This window comes from Rhinolophus sinicus, linkage group LG01 (assembly GCF_036562045.2).
Source record: "Rhinolophus sinicus isolate RSC01 linkage group LG01, ASM3656204v1, whole genome shotgun sequence".
NCBI lineage: Eukaryota > Metazoa > Chordata > Mammalia > Chiroptera > Rhinolophidae > Rhinolophus > Rhinolophus sinicus.
Genome location: NC_133751.1, coordinates 89,651,089 through 89,678,137, shown reverse-complemented (window position 1 = coordinate 89,678,137; position 27,049 = coordinate 89,651,089). Strand labels below are relative to the sequence as shown.

The 27,049-nt window shown below is 32.8% G+C and overlaps 1 pseudogene; it reads left to right on the top strand.

Annotated features, from left to right (window-relative positions):
• The first annotated feature begins 5,552 nt into the window (after positions 1-5,552).
• Positions 5,553-5,665, top strand: LOC141568040 (U6 spliceosomal RNA; annotated as a pseudogene).
• Positions 5,666-27,049: the final 21,384 nt, after the last annotated feature.

Below are 27,049 nucleotides of genomic sequence, written 5' to 3'. Positions count from 1 at the left end.
TTTTTGACAAGCCCAATAAGAATCACGCGGCAGAACCCCAGAGGTCTAGAAAAAAGCTATGCTGTGTGTGACAGAGAAGTATCTATCTTTCTAAATTCAGCTCCTGGCATCCTATCAGGCCCTGGAGGACATGGCTCCTAAACGCAAGACATGAAAGGTCCATATGGCCAGAGCTGCCTTCATGAGCTAGGTTGTCTCAGCACCCTGCTATGTCATAAAGTTCAGTGTTTTCAACAATAATCTGTATGGAAGTTGTACATACAGGTTCAAGCACGAGCAGAATAAGAGATCATAGATAAATTTCTTATTTATGTCTCCACCACCAAGGTAAGATATCAGAGTTTGACCAAAATTAGTTAAGTTCAATTTGTCATGATAATATGAATTTATCAGTAAAATTGAATGAGATAAATTCCTGACAACTTCAAGCTTTGTGAATAATTTCACTTATTGTGTTACCTAATTTAACTTAAATTTCTTTGTGTGAAATTGAAGATTTAAATTTCCATTTCATATATAATGAAAATGAAAGCATAACCCATGTATACTGCCTAGAATAAAGTAATCACTCATTAAATACTATTAGTAGTATATAACAGTCAATTATTTAAAAGTTAGATGAAAAAAATAAAATTGCTTACATTTTCTATTATTGGACTTCCCATCTATTAAAAATTCCAGCTAACTGGGTAATTAGGGAGAAAAAAAACAACAAAAAAAAAAAAAAAAAAGGGGGAAAAAAATCTTTCCAGTAGCTGAAATGTTGCTGATGAGATAACATATACTCTGCATTCAAAGGGTGCCAAAAATATATATATACACATTTTAAGAAAGAAAGAAAAAAAAAAACTATTAAACTTGTGATATTCAATATATACCAATAACAAAAGATGAATACAAGTCACGTTTGACTTCCGCAATTAGAAGAGGAGCTCAAAGTGGTTACCATCAGTGACCAGACACTTCTGATTACTGGGAACTACTGCTTGAGCAAAGTGTATACATTGTATTGGCATGCCTCAGTATATATAGATCTATTTCTGCAAAGCAATATTTAGTAGGACATTGTCTCTAGTCTTTTTCCGAAATACTTCATCAAGAAAGACGAAGTGCTCTCATTATTAAAAATTTCAGGCATGCAAAATTCAATTAATCTTGAGTATTAATTTGTGTCTGACTCTCCCTCATTTTTATATTTTATATATACTTACAAGTTTTCATTCATTAATTTTGTATTTATTCTTATAACTTACACTCATAAATTAACCAGCCATGCAAGAACTAGAATGTTACCAAAACTCTTGATTTCTATTTTTATGTCCTCTTCGATTCATCCTCTTGGCTTGCCTCCCTTTCAGAGGTAACTGCAATTCTCAATCAGGTGTTTTATTCCTATCACTTCTAAAGTTGTGTTTCTTTTTTTGGTGCTTGGCTGTTGTTTAAATAGTTAACAACTCTGATCTGATTGTTTCCTTTGATGCTTCAGGGATGTTTGAAGAAAGTTAAATCTTAATCAAATTTCTTAGGGAATCACCCAAAGGTATGTATCCATTGGGAGGGTTTAGCTGGGATTTCTATGTACTAATTAATTAGTACTGCAATGCCTCTTAGAATGCTGTAATTGGGATTATTTGCCATACAATTGTGGACCTCAGATGTGCTAAAGAATGGGAGCAGAGCCTACACCCCTCCAGTGCTGGTGACTTGCAAGGTTAGCTGAAGCAATCTAACCTTTTCAGCTTCTTTGTGCTTGTGACTTATGTTTTCATCATCCTGAAAAAGAAAAAAAAAATCACCTTATATGTTTGGGAACATCAGAAGTTACATCTAAGTGATGAAAGCTTCTGAGATCTTGCTGCTGTGAATGATGCTATATTATTTTCCAAAGGTAAATAAAGTTTGTGCTGGGCTTGCATATTGTGTCTAGTAAGTTTAATTAACAATTCAAACTTGAAATTTGCTCTACTGGCCATACAATGCCTTACCATATGATGATGATGATGATGACGACGACGACGATGACGACGACGACGACGACAATGATTATTGTTAAACATTTAAAAATGTTTAATTATTAAATTGTTAAATTATTACAAATAATTTGCATTGTTCTGTCAGAATTTATTACTACAACTCATATAGATTAATGCATGTATCTATAATACATTCATTTGTATTACTTCATAATATACCAGTCTGTGTAAATAAATAAAGAAATATGCATATATGTCTACATTACATGTATATTACATTCTCACTAGTCCTGTATGAAGGTTACAATTCTTCCCAATCCTTGCCACCAGTACAGTATTTTAAATTTTAGATATTCTAATAGGTAAGAAGTTTTATCTCACTGTGGGTTAATCTGCATTTTCTAATTATTAATTAAACTGAGCATATTTTCTTGTAAATATTTGTACCCATATATCTTCTATAGTAAAATGTCTATTCAAATCTTTGTTCAATATTTCAGTTGGGTGATTTTTTTTTGTTTTGTTACTGAGTAGTAAGAAGTTTTTATATAGTTAAAGTACATGCGCTTTATCGGACATATAATTTACAAATATATTCTACAAGCTTGTGGCTTGCTTTTCATTGTCTTAAAAGTGTCTTTTGAAGATCAGAAAGTTTTATTTATTTTTATCAAATCCAATTTATCAACTTGGTCTCTTACAAATCATATTTTTGTAAGAAAGTTTTTAAATCATATCTAAGAAAGTTTTGCCTAGTCAAAATCACAAGTTCTCTTTTATGTTCTGTTCAAGAAATTTTATAGTTTTAAAATTTACATTTGGATCTATGATCAAATCTGACTCATTATCTGTATAGATGCAATGTATGGATTGAAATTCCTTTTATTGTGTGTATAGCTGTCTAATTGTCCCAACACAATTTAAAAAATTATCTAATCTCTACTGAAATGCATTTGCACCTTGTATTAAATCAGTTTTCCATTACGTTTTTCTATTACCTGACTCTCTGTTTTATTCCATTGGACTATTAGTCTAATCTGACTTCTTTTTTTATAATAAAACAAAATTAGATAGTGCTGATACTTCAACTTTGTTAATCAGTGTGTAATAGGAAACATGTACCTACAATAGTCAAAACGACATTTTTTTCTGTTGCTGCTTTTAAAAATGATGATTTACTTTTGACTTTCAAGAGCTTGAATCTAATTTTGAGTTGGCACAACTTTTGAAAATATGTTTAGCTTTCTTGGTGCTTATTGAACATCTACATATGTAAATTTATACCATTTGTCAAATTTGTTAATTTTGTAATTTTTAATAAACAATTACTTTCCTTATACTTTTCTATCCCTTCTCCTAAAATGTCAATAACATTTTTAGACTCTTTTATAATAGCTAACACTTCTTTGATTCTGTTCATATTTTGAATGTTTTGCTCTGTTTCTCATATTGAATAGTATTTATTGAACTATCTTCAATTTCACTAGTTATATTGCTTCATCACAATTCTATTGTAGGTATATATAATACATATTTTCGGTTCCTTTTTTAATTTCAGAAATTTTGATTTGGGTATTTTTATAGTTTTATTTCTCTATTGAGAAATCCTATCTTTTCATTCCTTGAGGACACACTTTAAAAACATTTTAATTTTACATTATACTCCTTATCTTGGTCATCCTGAGGTTGTACATATTAACAGTCTTTTGTCTTTAGAAATGGCCTCATTTATCTTGTTCTTCAAATAACAAATTATCTTGGATTATATCTTGGATGTTTTAAATATTATGTTGTGGAGACTCCAAGTTGTTATTTTCTTGTAATTATTGATGTTTCTTATGTTTTAGCATGCAATTCACTTTGTTAGACATGAACTACAAACTTTCTTGGGACGCAGCATCAAACTTCAGGTGTTTTTTATCTTTAGCTGAGTTTTTTGTTTTTGTTTTTTTGTTTTCTCATACTATGTGCTTCAGTGATCAACAGAGATGTTGTCAGACAGAATTTGGGATACTCTCTTGGGTTTTTCTATTTTTGTATGCTCCTCCATCTCCAGCGGCCACTATTGCTCCAAATACAGCCTCCTATTCACACAGAGAAAGTTTGCAGTTTCTCCATCTCATAACTCTGCAGTGACTACCTTCTCCTATCTTAGAAGCGATGCAAAGGTACACTTACCTTTTATGTATCCCCCGCTCTTTAAGTGAAATTCCTACCAGAATATAACTGTTCCTCTTCAGTCTCCACTACCTTCAGATAATTGTTTTTTCTGTTAAGTTCAGAAGTTACAGATGATATTTATGGAAGAGTCAGTCCAGTAGGATACTACTCAACTATTACTGGAAGAAGAAGTCACACTATCCTACCATAGATACTTAACTTACCAAAGTGACTCAGCTCTAATTTTCCCTTCACACACACACAAACACACACACACACACACACACACACACACACACACACAAACACATACACACACGTTAAATCTCTTGATTCTGACCTTTGTTTTTTTACCCTCAACAGCTAGATCCTACTAATGCAATTTAAAACAACCAAACAAAAGCATTTTAAATGATATCTCCTTCAATTTTAGATCACTTGATGTATATCCTTTCACAGTTCATTTAGAGCAGACTTTTCAGTGATAAATTTTATACATTGTAATTGTTTTTATATTGCATTTATTTATTTTTATTGTGTTAAGAACACTTAATATGAGCTTTATCTTAAACAAATTTTCAGTGTACAATATAGTATTAATTATAGGTGCAATGATGTACAGCAGATTTCTATATTTTACTCATTTTATAAAACTAAAACTTTATCCACAATGAATTGCATTTATTTTTGAAACATGAATTTGCTGGATACACAATTATAAGTTAAATATTGTTCCTATGTCCTCACTTTATAAATGTTATTTCACTATATTTTGGCTTTCATTTTTGCTGTTGTTGCCACACATTCTGTTATTGCAACAATAATTTTTTTTAAATTATTGTGCCTATACCTCTGACTGATTTAAAAAAAAAAAATGTCTTAAATGGTCTTTAGTTTCAGAAGTCTCAGAAAACAGGAATTAATCATCGGTATTTATTTATTTTTATTCTGCCTGTGATATGGGATTTTTTTGATCTGTAGAGTCATTTCTTCTTCTCCTTCTCCTTCTCCTTCTCCTTCTCCTTCTCCTTCTCCTTCTCCTTCTCCTTCTTCTTTAGTTCTGGAAATCCATAATCATATTTCTTCAGTTTTTTTTTGGTCTCCATTTCTCTCACTCTTTTTCCCCCTCTGAGCCTCCAATTAGATGCATGATAACACTTCTGATTCTTTCTTCTTTATTTTTAACTTCTCTTTTGTGCTTTTGTATATTCTCAGCTTTTAATGCTGTTTTATGAATGAATTTTTCATATACTTCTTCCAGATCATCAGATCCATCTTCATCTTTTTTCACCTATCTATTGATTTTTTTTAATGGTTATATAGTACATTTCTAGAAATTCTATTAGTTTGCTTTTTCAAGTCTAACTTGTAATTATTGAAAGTTTCTCGGTATATGCTTAGCTTTTCTATTTAATTCATTATTTTTCAAAGCATTTTATAAATAATGGAACTAAATTGGAATGATACAGAGGAGATTAGCATGGCCACTTTACAGGGATGACATGCAAATTAGTGATGCATTGCTTTTGTTTGCATCAATAGTAACTGATACTCACGAATCACAAAATAGTGTCCTCTCTATGGTAGCCTTAATCTTTTTTCCTAGAACAATAGTCATGAAAACCACCATGTTCACTTAGGGTGGGCTCTGATGTGTCATGTACTTCTCACAGGCACAGGTGGAATCAAAATATTTTCCCCAACTCTACTGTAATTCAACGCCTAACTTCATCTAACCTTTCACTTGCTTGAAATTTAGAAAATTCTATATTTTTTTCCTGAGATACTTTATACACATTTACAAGCGTCTTTTCTTTCTTTCTTTTTTTTTTTTTTTTTCCCTAGGAGAGAAAATTTGAGGATCATTTGTGTTTATAGCATGTCATTGTCATTCCTTCCAAGTTTTCCGGAGGGATTGCATTCCACTAATCACTCCTCGTCCTTTTTAATGCTCTTTACTGCCTGTTAAATGGAGAAAGGAAGAGCTAGGGGAAATAAAGGAAAACATCTCCACTAAAGTGGCCTACCTATCTGAGTGTGCCTCAATAATGCTATTTTATAAGAACTTTCAAGCAACTTGAATAAAAATAGAATATAATTCGAAAATATCTGACTAAGGAATTTTTACAAATCGATATATGAGTATATACACACAAATATATAATTTTATTTGATTCTTATTTATATATATTTTTACAATTATTTACTTAGAGTTTACATGGCTGAAAATGATTTACTTTATTTTAACATAAATGTCAGTGTAAAGTTTCTATAGACTTATAATCCTCAGAATTTCATGTTTAATAACATCTTTTTATATGTACATACAACTTAAATTTCAGGATATTACTTTAATATGAGTATTCTAATTTCACACTACATTTGGGAAAAGTCTATATTTATCATAGCAGTAATCATTCAGTTTTATTATTTATTTTTTATTTAATTTAGTACAGTCTTACTGGTTTATTTACCCATAAATATTTTGAATTTTTTTTCAATATTTTCAAATGCAACAACACTAAGTACCAAAGCTAATAATTTGAAATGAATGGAAATTTATCTTTCTTATATAAAGCAACTCAACAACCTAAGATAGAATTGTTTGTGAAAAAAAAAGAAAATGCTAAAATAGAAAGATTGCAGAAAGTGTTTTATGTCTCTTTACCAAAATTAATTTTAATATTTAATTTTAAATGTCCTGACAGTTTATAGAAATGTAATCAAGGAGAAGACATAGTAAAGAGGAAGTTAAATTGTGTTTTACTTAACTACAACCATGGGACAATAAAATCATAAAGATTTCTGTATAGTTAAGAATAAAAATCTAAATGACCCATTTAAAAATTGGGCATATGTAATAGTCTAATGAGCTTAAGATAACACCAAACATACTTAGTTGTATGTAGATCTTCCTAATTACCTAGGAGGAGATTATCTTCATCATGAATATAAACATCTAGAATCCACAAATTATAATACTCATGCTATTTAAATATACACGTTTCTGTAACATGCCTATGGGTTAATTTTTGTTGATGAGTTTATTACTTTGATTTCATTGCATTGCAGTGAATTCCTATAGGCAAGCACCTGGAAGTAATTACCTGAAAAACTTAACTATATGCATAGGTATGGCTTAGGAAAGCAAAATTATGTTTTATCTCATGCAAAATTCAACAGTTTGTCTACTGTGTTACATTTCTGAGTTAAGTGAAAATCATCACATTGAACTTTTAGGATCTAACTAAAGCAAATCTATAAAGTTCAAACTGGTTTATTTACCCATAAATATTTTTATTTTGCATGACTGTCTATATAACTAAGACCAGTTTCCAAGATGAAGCATAATTTTAGAGAGGGAGATAATAAGGACTGATACTTTGTGTTGTGGAATTAAGTCCCGGCAAGACTTTATGATTTTCTGGTCTGCATTTAAGTTCTCCAAAAAGGTGATTTCCCATACTGTAGCACTTTTATTATGATTAAACACATAAATGACTTAGTAGACTCCAGGAACATTGTAAATATAGTTAATTTCAACAATGATCATCATAGCTATCATCTTCATCATCGCATCGATCATAAACCTTATGGTTATCATCAAAGTGCTTCTTTGGGATAGGTTTCTATCCATGAAATTTATCCTTTTATTTAAATCTATATATTCATCGTACTCTGTTATTTTTTTTTTAAATGCTATTGATATAATTCAATTGTAAATCACCCTCACTGTTCTTATTAAGTATTATATACCAACATTATATTTATTTGAGGTGAATTAAGATTTCATCTAATGAAGTCAATACAGATAGTTTAACTTTGGTATGGCATATTGATAAATACATGTCAATAGTTTATTCCTCATTAATCACAAATTTTTGAGCTCTGATTTAGCTTACTCTGAAACAGGTATGAAAATGGTACACATAGATGGAAACATAATTTATTGGGAATTATAATAAAAGATGCCTGCAATCTCAGTTAATATCTTAAGCATGGAAAATTTCCACTATTCCTGAGCCTTCTTTGTGATTATAATTCATTCACCCTTATTTATTGATCAATAAATACATAACTTTAAATCTGCTTGTTTTTGACTTTTCTGAAAGCCTATATTTTTCCTTATTATATTCTTCATGTTTCTCTTAAGATTTTTCAATCACAAACAACAAAAACATTCATTTACTAAATGTAACATGAATTTGTGATTTAGCAAAAGGACATTAAATAACAAAACAAGCTGAATAAAAATTTGGTATGCCTCATCTCAGGAAGAACAGGATCTAACCCAGGTCTATTGATCTCAGTGAAAACAAAGCGAGAAAGAACTCTTAATGCTGTGCCATTGAACAACCCAACATTAGCTGCCTTCCTTCTTTGACGTTTCAACAGATGGTTAAAGTTTTCAGGATATGGAATGTGATTGTACTATCTTAGATCACATGCTACTTTTTATGATCCATGAGTTGATGATACTTAGATGAGAATTCGGACTTAAAAATTGATGCTGTAATTATTAAGACTTTTGACATTGTTTGGCTGGGGTAAATGTATCTTGAATATGGGAAGGACATGGACTTGGAAGGGCAAAGGGCAGACTCTTAGGGATTGAATTTTGTCTTTCCAGAATTATAGGTTGAAGTCCAAAACCTGAGTACCTAACTGTGACCTTCGGAAATAAGGTCATTACACATTTAATTGGTGAAGATGAGGTAAAACTGGTATAGGGTGAGCCCCTAATTCAATATGACAGGTGTCCTTATGAAAAGCAGAAATTTGGACATACACATGCACACACAAAGAATGTCATGTGAAGGTAAAGGCACAGATGGGCATGATGTTTTGCATTTCAAAGAACACCACAGATTGCCTGAAAAGAAGATAAACTACATGAGAAGCATGAAAAAGATTCTCATACAGCTCTCAGAAGGAACCAAATTTGCCAAAACCTTAATGTTGACCCTATAGCCTCCTTTATTGGTTAAGACACACAGTTTATGTTACTTTTGTTATGGCAGTCAAACCATGTACTACAATTATACTGACTTTCCCTGTTAAAAAGTAATTCTAATAACAATTCAGAAAGTCTCATTTTTCAGTATGATAATAGCCGTGGGTTTTTCATACCCTTAATTATGTTGAGGAAGTCCCCTTCCATTCCTAGTTTTCTGGATATTTTTGTCATGAAAGTGGATTTTATCATTAAAATTGATTTTGTTGAATGTCCTTTGTGCATGACCTGAGATGATGTGGGTTCTTTCTTGTTGTTGTTCTAATAATATGATCAATTACACTGATTTTATTATTTTGAATACTCTTGCATTCCGATAATAAATTAAACCTAGCAATATTGTAAAATTTGTTTAATATAGTGTTAGGTTCAGTTAGTTGAATTTTGTTGAGGTTCTGTATTCATAAGGCATATATTTATTGACTTGTAATTTTCTTTTCTTGTGTTATCTTTTCTCACAGAGTGCATTAGGAAGTATTTCCTCCTCTTCACTTTTAAGGAGAGTACGAGAAATATTGGAAATAATTAACCTTTAATGTTTGAAATAAGTCACCAGTGAAGTCAACTTGTCCTGAGGTTTTCTTTATTGGAAGGTTTTTGTTTACTAACAATTTATTTATTTGTTATAGTTCTGTTGAGATATTTCTTCTTCAGTCAGTTTAGACAACTTATGTATTTCAAAGAATTTGTACAGTTTTTGGTGTTACCTAATGTGTTGGTATATAATTGTTCATAGTGTTCTCTAATAAACCCTTTTACCATTGTAATGGTAACAGTAATGTCCCCACTTTTGTTTTTTTATTTTAGTTTTGTATATCTTCTTTCTTTCATATTGTTGTCAATGTAGCTAAAAGTATGTTAATTATCTTAAATTTTTCAAAGACCAAAGTTTGATTTTGTTGAATCTTTTTATTGTTTCTCTAGTCTATGTTTGATTTATCTCTGCTCAAATCTTTACTATTTCCTTCCTATTGCTAGCTTTTGGTTTAGTTTGCTCTTTTTCTAATCCATCAAAGATAAAATTAGGTTATTAATTTGAGATTTTTTAAATTATGTTTTTCATTATATTTCTCAGAGCATGATTCTCCTTTTTTTTTTAATTAAATTTATTGGGGTGACAGAATCAACATAGTTAAAATGGCCATAATACCCAAAGCAATATACAGATTCAATGCAATCCCAATCAAAATCCCAATGGCATATTTTAAAGAAATAGAACAAAAAATCATCAGATTTGTTTGGAACCACAAAAGACCCCGAATAGCCAAAGCAATCTTAAGAAAAAAGAACTATAATGGAGGTATCACACTTCCTGACTTTGGCTTGTACTACAGGGCCTCAATAATCAAAACAGCATGGTATTGGCAGAAAAAAGACACATAGACCAATGGAATAGAATTGAGAACCCAGAGATTCTCCTTTTCACCATATGTTTTGATATGTTGTGTTTTTGTCTCTAAGAATTTTCTAATTTCTGTCGTAATTTTTCTTTGACTTTTTGAGTTTTAAGAGTTTGTGGTTTCATTTTCACAGATTTGTGAATTTTCCAGTTTTTCTTCCATTATATATTTTTATCTTCATTCCACTGTAGTAGAATAAAAGATTTCGTATTATCTCAATTTAAAACAAACAAACTAAAATATTGAGACTTGTTCTTTGGCCTAATGTGGTCTATCCTGGAACATTCTATTTGCATTTGAGAAAGATGTACAGTCTACTGTTGTTGGATGAAATGTTCTGTATACGTTTATTAGGTCTAGTTGCTTTAAAGTGTTATTCGAGTCCTCTATTTCCTTGTTGATCATCTGTCTGCTTTTTCTGTCCATCATTGAAAATGGTGTATTGAAGTCTCCAATTATTAATGTAGAACGAGTTGTTTCTCCCTTTACCTTTGTAAATGTTTGCTTCATATATTTTGTGACTCTTTTTTTTTGTTTATAAATGTTTATAATTGTTTTTTCTTCTTAATAAATTGACCCTTTTATTAGCATACACTGTTTTTTTTGGACAGTTTTTGACTTAAACTCTATTTAACTGATGTTATTATAGCTACCCAGCTCTTTTTTGATTGCTATTTGTATGAAATGTGTTTTTCCATCTATCACATTCATTCTATTTGTCTTTGGATCTAAAGTGAGACTTGTTAGATAGTATGTAGGTGGATTGGGTTGTTTTTATTCTCTATTCCAATTTCAATCTTTTGATTGGAGATTTTAAGCCATTGAAGTTAAAATACTTTATGAGGAGAGACTTATTCTGGCATTTTTCTTTTCTTTCCCCCCACCCCTGCATTTACCATGTCTCTTTGGTCACTCATTTCCTCCATTGCTGTCATCTTTTGCATTTCTTTCTTTTTGAAGTGAACCATTTCCACTTATTTACTTTTATCTAAATGCATGATTTTATTTTTCTTCATCTAGATTCAGATATTTTTCCAATTCTAGTCATATACTTTTTTAAAAAAAAATAAAATTTTATGTTTTTAGGCAGTTTTAGATTAACAACAACATTGAGTGGAAGTTGCAGAGATTTCCCATAAAACCCCTGCCTTCCCCATAATCAACATCCCCAACCAGAGTGGTACATTTGTTGTAATTAATTAGCCTACAATGACACATTATAATCATCCAAAGTTAGTATATTATTTTATGATCTATTCTTCATGTTATGCATGCTATAGGTTAGGAAAAATGTATAATGACATGTATCCTTCATTATGGTATAATACACAGTACTTTCACTACCCCCAAAATGCAAAAGCTCTGCTGATAAACAGATCCTGCCTTTTTATATGATTATTGTCATTAATAACATTTTTACATTGCATTCCACAACTCACATTTATGAAAATATTTAGCCATGTTTTCTTTTTTTAATCATGTAGGAAATAAAGTCGAATTATAAAAATTTGTATTACTCGAATTTATATTTGTACATATAGTTATATTTACCAGATATCTATATATTTTATGGCATATTAAGCAGTTACAGACTATTTCAGCTTTCTTTCATTCTTTGTTTCTTTCTTTCTTTCGTTTTCTTTTTTTTTTTTTTTTTTGTCTTTTTTTTTTTAGTTTAAAACTATCTTTGTATCTCCCTCATTTATGAAGAACAATTTTCCCTGATACAGAATTATTTGTTGGGAGTTTCTCCTCCTCTTCCTCCTCCTCCTCCTCCTCTTTCTCCTCTTTCTCTTCCTTCTCCTCTTCCCTGTTCTTCTTCTCCTTTCAACACTTTAAATATGTCATTCCACTGCCTTCTGGCTTCTATGATTTCTGGTATGAAATTGGGTATTAATATTATGGATGATTCTGTGGATATAACAAGATACTTTTCTCTCACTGTTTTTAAGATTCTTTCTTTGTCTTTTTCTTTCAAAAGTTTGATCATAATGTGTTTCAATGTGGACTCCTTTGCATATCCCACTTTCACTTTGCGGACTTCTTATAGATTCATATTTTTCAGCAAATTTGGGAAGTCCTTTATCTTCATTCCCTCAAGTATTCTTTTTTATTATTATCATTTTTATTTATTTATTTTTTTATCTCTCTTCTATTTCTGGGACTTCCATGATCCATAGTCAATCTGCCTGATGTTGTCTTACTAGTCTCTTAGGCCCTGCTTACTTCTTTTCACAGTTTTTTTGTTTTTGTTTTTTTTGTTTTTTGGTTTTTTTTTCTCCATAGACTGGTTAGTTTCAAGAGTTCTTCTTCAAACTGTCTGATTCTGTCCTCTGCTTGATGAAATCTGATGTTGAACACCTCTAGTATATTCCTCATTTCAGTTATTATACTCCTCAACTTCAGAATTTCTGTTTGTTTCTTTTTTTATAATCCCTTCCTCTTACATGATATATTCTATTGTTTATACATTGTTCTCCTGGCTTCCTTTAGATCTTTTTCTATATTTTACTTTAGTCATTTGAGCATATATAACACAGTTGACTTAAAGACTTTGTCTAATAAGTGTATTTCCTGGGCTTCCTGAGAATAATCCCCATTGATCTATTAGGATTTTGTGAATGGACCATATTGTCTTGTTTTTGTTGGTGTACTTTATGATATTTTGTTGAAAACTATGCATTTAATTATTATAATGTGGTAACTCTGGAAGTCATATTTACCTCTTCCCAGTTTTTTGTTGTTGTTGTTGTTTTGGTGTGTGTGTGTGTGTGTGTGTGTGTGTTAATTCTTTAAGGCTGTATTAATCTATTTGGTGAGTTTTCTAAACTATTTAAAAAAATCTATTTCTTATTGATTGGTCACGTAAGTCTCTGTTCTTAGTTTGTTTTCAGTTGGTGTTTTGACAGAGATTTTCTTGAATATGAAGAGCTAAACCAACAAGCGAACTTCTCTCAGCCTTTGCAGATTGGCTCTGTGCTAGGTGCCACCTTCAGCACTTATCTAGGCTTGCACTGAGCCTTGTGACCAGCCTGAGGTGAAAACTTAGGGCAACTCTGGTCTTTTCTCAGCATGTGCCTTGTCGTAAGACAGTGTGTGGATTTCTACAGTCTCCCATGTGCATGGATTATTTTGAATGCCCTAGTTTCCCGAAGAAACTCTCTAGCTTTTCCTTTCAAGTCTTAGGCTCTCCAGTCTTAGGTTTTCTGAAGGTTGTTAATTTGCTTGCAAGGTGTTTGAGTACTCACTGCTTCTCTGGACAGGGTGACTTCTGTGTTAAGTAAAACAAGATGAGCATCATGTATGAGTCCTTCTAGTAACTCATACATAAGTTAGCATACATGCACAGCAATTGTGACTAAGGTCTACTCTGCTGTCTGAAGGGACCAGTGTTCCATATCACAAATATGGGTTAGCACCTTCAAAACTGCCAATAGGCAAGGGAGATGTGTGGGAAGAGCATCTAAAAATGCCACAAGGGGCGGCCAGATGGCTCAGTTGGTTAGAGAGTGAGCTCTTAACAACAAGGTTGCCAGTTCAATTCCCATATGGAATGGTGGGCTGTGCCCCCTGCGTCTAAGATTGAAAACGGCTACTGGAATTGGAGCTGCACCCTCCACAACTAGTTGAAGGACAACAACTTGACTTGGAGCTGGTGGACCCTGGAGAAACACACTGTCCTCCAATATTCTCCAATAAAAATAAATAAATAAATAATAAAAATGACACAAAACTTTGTTACTATATTTAAACTGGATTTTTTTAAAATTTAGAATTCACTTGGCTAGTATAAACTTTTGACTGTTTCCTGAGTTCTCACAAAATTTGTTTTGAGAGTTTATGTTAATTTTTCGATGTTTTTGTCTGCAGATAAATACTTGTTGGTGCCTACTCCATCATCTTGCTGATATCATTCCCAGATATAGGCAATTATTGAACACGCAATGGGATTTATAGATGATGTAATACAGAATTGTACACCTGAAATCTATGTAATTTTACTAACAATTGTCACCCCAATAAATTAAAAAAAATAGTTTTGCCTATTTGACATTTAAAATTGGAAGTTTGTTTTTTTTGTGTGTGTTTTTTTTTAGGCCAGATTTTATTATATGATATTGCACAGAAAACACACAAGTAGTATAAACTGCAAATGAGGTTTTAGCGTAATCTTGGGATTTTTTTTTTCCATTTTAATTAATTTATTTATTTTTAACTAGTTTCAGGTGCACAAGACAAAGCAAAACTTAGACGTTTATCATTTATATCCCTCACACTGTGTGAACCCCCCTACCCCCATCCACTATCCCTCTGTATGTTCCCCAAATTAATTTTCAAACCCCCATGACCATCTTGTGGTTACCAACTATTTTTCAAAACCTCTCACCTTCCCCTTATCCCCACACCCCCGCCCCTCTAGCAACCCTCTGTTTTTCCTCCATGTTTCCAAAACTGTCTCTGATATTTTTATTATGCTATGTTTAATTTCTTAGCGTTTTTATTTAACTTAATTATAACCTATGACTCCCAAATATTTTGCTTCATCACCTCATGTTTATCACGTATTAAACGATCTGCAATTTCTTTAACTTTATTGGTTAAATGATGTCAAAAACTTACTTTAAAAACTGAAAGTAAATTTTCTAGATACGTTCTTTCTCTAAATCATGAGTAGAAAATTTAATGTTGTATTTGAGCATAAAACTTTATGTAGGCTTAAATTGTGTATTTAAGATTGTGTTTATAAGCCCATATATATTGTGATATTTTTATGTCTTAGATTTTGTGACATATATCACTTATTATTAAATACATTCTCATAGCAATAACATAATAAATACTGTAATAATTTTAGAGATTAGGAAAGTGTAAGAAACTTTGACTATTTGGACTAAGGTCACCCAGTAACAATATAACAATTCTAGAACTTAATACAAGTCTGTATTTCAAAATCAGATCTGATTAAACAAGAAATTATACTGACTCTCAGTTTTGTTTTTATTTGTTTGTTTCTCTTTCTTTATTCATCTTTGAATGAATATTGGTTTATTCAATGATGACATTGGCTCAAAAATCCTATGCATATATATTTCTTGTCTTCCAATGTATGATTTAAAGCCTCTTTCTGGAACATAAATTGAGTGTGTGTGTGTGTGTGTGTGTGTGTGTGTGTGTGTGTGCGTGTGTGTGAAGTTAACATAATCAAAACCAAATTTCTATATCCAGTATTGTGTTTGACCCTCATTTCAGTATATCTTTGGTCTGTGTTAGGCTTCATTGCCAAAGCTAAAATTTCTTATTTCATGGCCAAGTCCTCTCTTAATAGCAGAAGTTATGCAGATTTCTCTTCTTTTTTCCATTACTGATATTTAATGGACATATAACATTATATCAGTTTTAGTTGTACAACATAATGATTCAGTATTTATAAATGTTGGAAAATGATCACACAAGTTAACATCCATCAAAATTCATAGTTATATTATTTTTCCTTGTGATGAGAACTTTTAAGACCTTAGCTACTTTTAAATATGTAATTCAGCATTATTAACTGTAGTCATCATGTTATACATTACTCTCATGACTTAATTGATTTTATAACTGGAGTTTGTGCCTTTTGACCTCCTTGATCCATTTGGCCCAACCCCCACCTCTCACAATCATCAATCTATTCTCTATGTCTCTAGCTTGGTTGGTTTTTATTTATTATTTGTTTAGATTCCACATAATAGTGAGATCATATATTATGTCTTACTTATTTCAGTTAGCATAATGCACTCAAGGTCCACCCATGTTGTCTAAAATGTAACATTTCATTATTTTTCTGGCTGAATAATAATAATAATAATAATGAGAGGGAGAGAGAGAGACAGAGAGGGCCAAAAAATGTATACACATTTTAAGAAATGAAAAAAACTACTAAAATTACGCTTATGGTAACCACTTTAAGCACCTCTTGTAATTGCATAAGTTAAATGTGACTTGTATTCATCTTTTGTTATCAGTATATATTGAGTATTACAATTGCAATACAGTTTATTTGTTCTTAAAATGTGTACCCATTTTCTTTGGCACCCTCTGTGTGTGTATAAATGTATACATATAATACATTTTCTTTATCCATTCATCCATTGATGGACACTTAGGTTGTTTCTGTATCTTGACTAATGTAAATAATGATGCAATGAACATAGGGTGCATATATCATTTTGTGTTAGTGGTTTTGCTTTTTTTGCAAATTTCTATTCTGTGTGGATGTACGGATTCCTACTGGTGTTTCTGAATCCTTTGAATGACCTGCCAAATAGAATGTTCAGATCCATAATCACTCTTGATTCCAGAACTTACCCCTTAGTTCTGCTACATTTTTCATTGCAAAACTGAGTAGCTTTCTCTGCAGGAAGAATCACTGTGTCCCTTCTACATTATATCTAGCAACAAGACTCAAAATATTTCATAGAGTGCTAAATTGCTTTTCTTATTTTCCAACACCAATGCATGTCTCTCCACATTTTTATATTTCTCTTATGTTTTCACCAAAGTTCTATTGGAAGGTGGATGACAAATTTGTCCTATATCTCATAACTCTATATTTTTAGTTAAATTAAATTACTTAATAGAATGAACAGCTTGCATAGATACAATTGCAGTTTCCCCATATGTTTCAGAGTTAAGCATAGCCCCAGCTATTTTACGTATATACTTTCTAAGAAGTTTTATCTACATAGACTTTAATAAGCTATGAATATTCAGTGACTTTCCAAAATATTCCTTGCAGGATTATTTATCTGTTCGCCATCATAAATTAAGCTAATATTCTCTGGATGCTTCCTTTTTTTTCCCATGTATTATGTTTCAACTACAAGAGCATCTTTCTTCAGGCGTTTCACAGTTTAGTAGAAAAGATAAACATACAAATATGTGTGGATACAAATATACATGGATATAAAACATATATGTATAATACAGAGTAATATTATTATAATAAGATTGCCACAATATTATCAAAAACAATAAAACATTTGCAATTTACCTTTATAGCTGATGTGCCTTACTATTTCCTGACAAATGTAATAGATATGGATTGTAAATTTAATTTTTTTCAGAGGGTGTAGCAGTACCCATTGGGAAAATCAGTGGCCTTTGTGGTAGACAATTTATTTTAATCAAACTAACCCTCTGAACTTTACTCGATTCACTCATCCAGTACAGTTCCTCAACATGGTGATGTTTGAGCCTGGGTTGAGCCGACTCTGAAGCTTATGAACCATTCAGTCCCAATTGAAATCAGGCTGGTTTATGGTACATTGGACTTCTGTGGCTTAGCAATATACATCATTTTAAGAATAAAAGCTTTTTAAGAAAAAATTCTTAAGGTTAAAAACTGCAGAAACAATAAATACCATAATATCATGATTTTTTTTTTGTCATAGTAAATGGAATTTGAGTTTATTAAGAAGTTTTTAAAATGTCTAGTCTAAAAATGATTTATTGTACTTAGAGAGAAAAATAAAGCTATGTCTTACTCATTGCAAAATTAAAAATGTTTCATTTTGTACTTTAATAATTTAAATCCTTTAAATTATATTATTAATTATACTTTATGTTTTAACCATTGTAAGTGGGCATAGTATGGATTTATTATTTAGAAAAATGCTGTGGTCAGATTTAGGTTAATTTTGAATGCTTTTATTTGGTACTTCCTCAAGTGTAAGTTTGAGTTTTCCCAATTGTAATATATGAAGGTTAGAAAAAAGGCTACATAAATAACTTTTATATTTGGTAATATAAACATAAGTTTACTTTAAAATATATGATCATATGACACCTAAATATCACATTAAATTTATAAATGACTCTTATTAAATTATACTAGTAGAACTTTTATATTGTCAATAGCCACTTTCATAAAATGCTTGAAGAATTTTTGTAGTATCATCAGAATACAGTATAGAAATTAAATGGTTACATGATTTTATGTGAATGAATCTCTAATACATACATATATGTGAATATATATTTCATACTGTATTAAAGCAGTCTGATTTCAAATATATATGCCCTTACTATATTTCTAAGAGATTCATCCATTCACATACATATTCACATATATACATTCATTCAAATGTATATGTGTGATTTAAAATTTGGAAAATTTAAGAAATAAAATCAATAACTAATGACCACCCAAAACAAAGTGGTATGGGTATACTGGATGTATCTTTTTTTTTTTTTTCTAAATTATCTGGCTTTAAATTAACATATGGCTCAATTATGTATTTTCCTTCATAGTATTATATCATCCTTTAGCTCATACATTGTTATTAAAATTACTAATTTAGTATATATACATTTAAAACGAGACATATTTGAATCTCAAAGTATATATTTGTAACTCTGATCACATCAAGCCAGTTGAGTAAACCATAAAATATGATATTTATAATAAATCTATTCAAAAGATGGTATAAACTATTTTTAAATTCAGCACAATCCCTGGCACATTGTAGGAACCCAATACATATATTTTGGCCGCATTAATATTATAAACAAACATTTTCCTTTATAAAGAAAAATAGGATGGTTAACACTTTACTTAGAATTGTTGCTTGCCATGCTTCACATTCTCCTAACAATAAATTTTAGAATTAAAATATATTCCCTTGACCCCAAATTGTCATAAGATTTATGACATAAGATTTATAACTATCACTTGCTATTTCTTTCTCTGTGGCAAAAATGATCTAAATTACCTTTTAAACTCATAGTAGGAAACCATTCATCATGCTTCAAACTGTGAGTAGTATCTGGTCACCAGTATTTTCAGGATTAAACTACTTTACAATCTAGGGCCTATTGTATTGTCAACAAAATATTTAAAAAAAATGTAATGTCACCTGACAATTAATTGCTAAGATTTAATAATCACTTAACTTTTTTCATGGGCACAAATATTCCACAAATTCATACTTACTTAAAAATTAACAAAACTTTACACAATTACAGTATGTTAGTAAGGTATTTTAAAGTCCTTACTCTATGCTAAAACCAATATTTTTCCCTCTGCAGGCTAACACCATTAAGAGTACAGTTACTATCCTTTTAAGTTATTTATATACATTTATATGCTTATGAAACAGTGGTTTTTAATTGATTCAAATGTAATCACTCTCTACACATTTTATGCATCATTTATTCCACTTAATTTTTCACTGTAAGTAGTATAGTTATACACCATTATTTTTACCTGATATATAATAGTTCATAATAGTACATCATACTATAACTTGTGAACAAATTCCCATTTTTAGCATTATAAATGCTAAATTATAAGTACTTCTCTAATTAATATATTTTGCTATATTAGTTCATGACTTTCACAAAAAGCACATATAAGTATAATTATCCATTAAGAAGACATTTTTGTTATATCTATCAGAGTGCTTTTGGCTTCAGAAACCAGAAATTAAACTGGCTTTTCCAACAAAGAGCATTATTGGCTCATATGATATATATTTCAGAGATATTGGACAACTTTGATTGGTTGAACATCAAATATCTAGATTCTTATTCTCTTGCCTGTGACCCACATAAGTCTCACATCTTTAGACCACTACTTTTTAGTTGTAAAGAGGCTGTGAGAAGCAGCTTGGGCTCTTTGATTTCTGATTTATACCAAGATTATAACAATTAATTGTTGGCCTCTTCCTCCCCTATTTTTAGCAGAGTTGTTTGCATTTTATTAGACATTTTTTATTCAGTAACCTGACAGTCATGCCCTCCAAACAAATATGCAAAGTATAAATTCCACACCAGGATAAATGCGGAGAGCTCCAAGATGGCAGACTAGATAAACACTGTGCCTGTGTCCTTCCATGAATACATTAAAATTACAACTAAATTATAGAACAATCGACCTGGAGAACCATCTGAAGTCTAGCCAAACAAAAGTCCTATAACTGAAAATGCAAAGACGCCACATCAAGACTGGTAGGAGGGGCAGACACAGAGAAAGGGCCCCAAACCTCCCTGTGGTGGTTGAAAATCAGGAGGAATATTTTGGCCACAGAGACTCCCCCCAGAAGAGTGAGGGACCCCAGCCCCTGCATCAGGTTCCCCAGCCCAGAGTAACGGTGCTGGGAAGAGGGGTTTCCACTGCATCTGGTTGTGAAAAACAGTGGGGATTCTGATCATTTGGGTGGGATGGGAACACAGATGCCCTCTGAAATGGCTCATGCACAGACTCACTCACTCACCAGCACTCACTTTGGGCTCCATTGCAGGGGCAGTGACTCAGGAATTCTTGGAGACACACGGGGGCACACTGAGGTGTGTGCCTTCAGACGAAGGACTGGAAGACAGTCAGCATTTTCCCAGAAAGAGTTTCTCCTCCCATGTAGCTGGCAGGCAAGGGCAGGCAAAATCTTTCCTCTGTTGAGCCCGCCCCCTCAGGCCAAAGCTGAAACAGATTGGTCTGGTGAGCTCCATTACTCTGCTCTGCTGACTCACTGGGACCCGCCCTACCCAACTTTCACACAGCTGGACACACTTCCTCCAAGAGCAGCCAGACCCTCCAGCATTGCATTCTTTCTTGAAAAAGCGATAGCAGTTCACGGACCCCAAGTGGGCAGTGACTGGCCTCAGTGTGCTCTAAGACTTTTGTTGAGTAGATCCAGGCTCAGCATTGACACCAAACCAGAATTTACCTTAAACTGGTAACCCACATCAAACTGGTAAGCATCACTCTTCCCACTCTAGTGATTCCCTGACACCCTGCCTTACCCAGCTCAGGGAACGCACAAGGCTTTATCAGGGGCTGAAACTGAAGGGAGCCGGTAGGTGGCAGCAGGCCTCAGGGTGTCCAGGCTTTTTGCAAAGTTACGCCAGACTGGTCCTGGTAATGGCCATCCTTAGTTCTCAGTGTGACCTCTCCCACATTGCTCCAGGTTTAGCACAGGCAGAAAAAAACAAGCAAACAGATAAACAAGCAAACAAACAAACAGAAAAAACAGATTGCTTTATATTTTTTACCAGGTAGTCCCTGGCTGGCCACAGGCAATGGGGTACCTGGGCCTGTGCCAGATCTCCTCCCAAGAGGCCCTAGAAAAATCATACCTGGAGGTTGGCTACAGACCACAGCAGAGAGCTGCCTAATTATCCTCAAAAGTGGTACACACAAAGGGCAGTCTCAACAGGCACCAGCGCCCACTGGAGCAAATCCCACTCAGTGGGGTAAGCCCCTCACACAGGAGACCATAAGCTGTGGACATGTCCAAACCACACAGCCAATCATCCTGAAAGCCAATCCCACCCACTGACATGCCAATAGCAATCAAGGCTCAACTATAATAGGACACCACACACAACCCACACAAAGGACACTACTGGAGAACCCAGCGCAGGTGATCAGGGAAACTGTGACACTGGATCACACAGGGTACCTGCTACATAAGGCCACCCGGCCAAGGCTGGAAGATATAGAAGATCTACCATCTTCAAAACCAGTGTATCATCTTCTCTCCTGTCTGGCCCCTGCTTCCATTATCTTTTCTCTCTCTGACTCTTAAGGAGGACCCACCTGGATAATCCAAGATATTCTCATCTCAAGATCTTTAACTTAATCATATTGGGAAAATCCCTTTTACCACATGATGTAACAGATTCTGAAAATTATGACATGGATACCTTTTGGGGACTATTATTCTTACCATTATAGTTAATCTGAATTCTGAAAGAAAAAGTGATAGAGGAAAAAAGAATACCTTGTCCTACTTTGGATTCTCTAGAAAGCACATCCTCATTCAATAAATTGAGGGCAGGTAGTTTATTTGGGAGGTGATACCAGGAAATATAAGTGAGAATAGAAAATTGAGACAAAGAGAGACTAGCCAACAAAGAATGTACTAATGAAAAACTTATCAGTATTAGTAACTGGAGCTCAATCCTGCTGGGGACCATTTGTGCAGCACATCTCAGAATTGTATTGATGGGATATGAAGCTGTATCTGACAAATCCTGCTGTCCCCAGTTGAGGAACTGGTGTGCATGAGGGTTAAGCAGACTCCCAAAATTCTCAAGAAAGACTGCAGGCAGAGTAGCACAGAAGTCAGAAGGAGAGAGGCAAATGTGCTTGATGGGGGAGGCTGTCTGCACTCCATAGCTGTACTGTGAACTCACAGGAGGTTGACCAGATATGTTTTAAAACAACGATAATATCTGATACAGAAGGCAACAACAACAGAAAATTACAAGACTGTGGGGACAGAGCCCCAGAGGGCAGTTTCCAGGCTCTCGGCCTCACGTGGAGGGGTGCTGGCTCGGGTAGTCGATGGCCGTGAGCTGTGGCTGGTTGGCCATCAGCTGTAACCAGTTAGCCAATTGCCACAGCTGTGTTGGTTGGGGAGTCAGTCGGTTGGCAGGCAGAAAAAGGGATAGCAGGTTACATGTCGTGTGGCTCCAGCCTCCAGTGAGACTATAGTGGTATGACTCCCCTACCAATGGTTCCATGGGTGTTCCTTTTAGGCCTAGCCACATCCTGTGTTCTTATTGGGGAGTGGGAGCTGAGACTCCGCAGGTCACCCCACACGACAAAGACATACTAAAAACATTCAAAAGTCTTGTAATATAATAAAGTACATTTAAGAATATTATTGAATAGAGAAGAGTAAAGCATTATAATGTATTACGTGGTTTGGAGCAAATGTGCAATGTTGCCAAAATTAATTTTTAAAAAAGGAGCTAGAAGACTAATGGGTGTCAAAGGTAGTTTGAGTTGCAGATATAGAGACTGGATCAGCAAAAAGAGTTTGGATAGTCAAAGAGAAGAAAGATTTGTTAAGATAGAGAAAACAATTTAAGCAAATTGAAAAACAAAAGGATTATACATGTTATAGCATGTTTTGCATTAAATAAGAACATCTTGGATATAGAATAGTTTTTGATATTCAGGTAGAAAGATATGCTAAGTATCCTGCTCCAAATAAGTATTTGGTTCATTCATTCAATCACTCAAAAATAGTTATTAAATATCTAATGTATTAGACTCTATTTCAGACACTGGCATTATAGCATTGAATGAAACAGTGAAAAGCCTTAGCCCTCATGTTGTTTCCATACTTGACTTTACAATTATCAAAAAATAATATATAGTCATATATTACATAAAGCTTATTATTATACATAAAATGTATAATTAATGCATATCTTGAAGTATGATTCATGGCATAACCAAAGCACCCGTATTTTTTTTCCCCCACCATCCTTTAAAAAATATTCAGTATAAAGTGTTTCTCTTTTGTAACCAGATAAAAATTTTTCAGGTGCACAGCTTATTTTGGTAGTCTTTTAAATAAATGTTTAGAAGACTATTTAGATTGAAAATACAGCTTCATTTTGGTATTCAAGATTTCCAACATATTCAACTGTAAAACTTCTCTTTACCTACATAAATGACATTTAAGCTCAGAATTATACCAATGTACCATCTGGGGACAGGCTTTGGCATCTTGTCTCTTCCATAAATAAAGATTTTTGCAGATCAGAATCACAGTCTTACCATTACTCTCTTTTTCTAAACTCTTTCCTTTCTTTCCCTCATTAGCTATAGTTTAGAACCCTCCCAGGGACCATATGTGAGGAGACGGAGAGGTTGGAGGCTGCCTGATGAGCACCCCTCTCTCCACACACATAGAATCTAGCAGCTTAACCCTTCCTGAAAAGACAATTTGGGAGGTGTAGCTACAGGTCTACCACACAGTGACCTATTTCACTTCTCAGCTATGTTTCCCAAAATATGTTTGAGGGGCAGTGCCTTCCGAGTGGTAGTGGTTCTCTTTTCCGAAGGGAAAAGTTAGAAAAGGAAAAATGGCAGCCCAATCTGTTCCAGTTATTTCTGAGGCCACAATTTATATGTGTCATCTCCTCAAAAATAAGATGCATCATGTCAAAACATTAATCACACATTCTCCATCTAAAAGCAAGAAATATTTGTTAAGAGTACTTAGGAGTTTTTTAATGATACAATATAATCAGATATAGAGTTGGTATTGACAGTCTTTATTGATAGATCTATTAATTGCATTACTACCCTTTCAAACTTAATAGCTGCAAATTTGAATCTAGCATCATATATAAACATGCCAAAAATCTTGCCAGAGCCTCTGCATAAAGTAGTAAATCTGGAGTATTAGTATAAAATTAAATGCAGTTTCACCGAAGCATATGTAATAATTCCATACTTCTGACTATACACTTTTATCCTGGCATTATACCACCTAGAACTTCACATTAAAGAAAATGGCTTAACAATTATTATTACATCTTAGAATAAACATGTTAGTGCTCCCTGTAAAGAGAAACACAATTTATTGCTGATGCCAAATCTTTATTACTTTTCTGTCTAATGGCAGACGGATTTGAAGAGTGAATCTAAATTGCTCATATAGGAAATGGAGAGTATATAAAGCAATTGTGGCAGCCCATTGTGTAAAGCACCTCAAGTTACCAAATATATTGGAAGTGGTGGGACATGAGGTTTCACTCAGATGGGCAGAAAGGGAATGGCCCAAAATAGATTTTGACTCCCAAATAATTTCCCTCACTCTCAAGACTTTTTCCTAAGTAGAGCAAGGAGCAAGTAAGTGTGGTGTTTTTGCTAAAGGAGAGAAACCAGCTTTCTTTCGCTTTCTCTCTCTCTCTTTCTCTCTCCCCCCGTTCTGTTCTCCCTTCTTCTTACCAGAGGGAGAAGGGATTATTAACTAATCTTGTGCTGCTATCTACACATTAGTAGGCAAGTGGTACTTAACCCTCAATGAACAATAAAATCTTTGGAGTTGTAGTAAATTACATCAATTCTCAGTCATCACCCCTCTACATTAAAGCCCCAAAGGTGGATTGCCAGCAAGGTAATTTTTTCGTCAGAGTTGAGAACTTTTACTATATCAAAATATTCTTGCAAACACACACACACACACAATTTTTATTTCCAAATTATAAAGATTCATCAGTCCAGTGTTCTTCAAATGTAAACTTTCTTTTTATATAAGAAAATGTTCAATATTATGTACTACTTGACTAGTGGCTTAAATAGTATTCAAATTGAATATAACTTAAAAGGGATAAGTTTTATGTGATATGATTTTATATAATGAAAAAATAATATTATCTTTTATATGCCCATATTCAAGATATTAGAGAAGGCAGAACAAGTCTTTTCCACCCCATCAATCTATATAAACGTAAATCCTACTCTGTTGGTGGCTTAGTGAGTTCAGACTGCTATAACAGAACACCATAAACTGGATGGCTTAAATAAAAGAAATGCATTTCTCATAGTTCTGGAGACAGAAAAGTCCAGAATCAAGATGCCAGCAGTGCCTGGTGGGATCACTCTTCCTGGTTTACAATTCGCTGACTTCCAGTTGTGCCCTAGCATGGTGGAGATTGTAGAAAGGGAGAGTAAACTCTCTGGTCTCCTCTCATAAGGCCACTCTTCTTACTCACGAGAGCTCCACCTTTATGACCTAATCACCTCCTAAAGTCCCCACCTCCTAATTCCATCTCATTGTGGGCTAGAATTTCAACATGAATTTTGGGGGAGACACAAATGTTCATTCTATAAGAGTGGGCTTAGAGAATCCATAACAGTGGGCTAAAAGAGAACAGAAGGGTAGGTAGTACTTTTCTGTTAAAAAAAAAAAAGGGAATCATCTATTCAATCTTAAAATATAACGCTAAGTGATTCTTCAACTGAAAACTAACTTTCAATCAAGAGAATTACTTGAAACTATAGACAATGTGTTTTAATGATGTTTAAACTATTATACTTTGACCGTATATAATACCAAAAATTGTTTTGTGAATAAAAATGACTTTATATTATAGGGTAATATAAAACATTCAAACTAATGTCTAATATCAATGTATTCAATAAATAAAAATTTAAAGATTGACAATAGAAAATTTTAAATATATTTCTATTGTTCAAATAGGTAGTCAAAGCCTGTGTTCAAGATAAAATCAGCAGAATACAGTCCAATCACAATTTATTTTAACTAGTTCATAACTGTTCAAAACAAAATTCTCAAATTATAAAAACAATAATCCTTAATACATCAGGAATATTATATTCTTATTTACAGCAATATTTTAATAACCTTGATTTTTAAAACCACTCCAATAAAATATTCATAATACCTTTTATATTAGAATTTTAAATAATTGTTAGTGGTACATCTACACTTTACTTATAACATCATTTTTAATTTAATGACATTTCTAAAAATTTTGGAGAAAACTTGTTTTAAACTCTATGAGAAGATATCAACTGTTTCTAAAAAGCAACTGTCATTTTCACTGTATTTACTATGGCAACAAGCCTACTTATTGTGTGTGTATGATTTATTTTCAGCAGATATGCAATTATTTCTAAAACAAGCATATAGATACTCTTAAAAAATAATTTCTAGAATTTGCAGTTGTGAAGCATGGTAGCTCTAAATCAT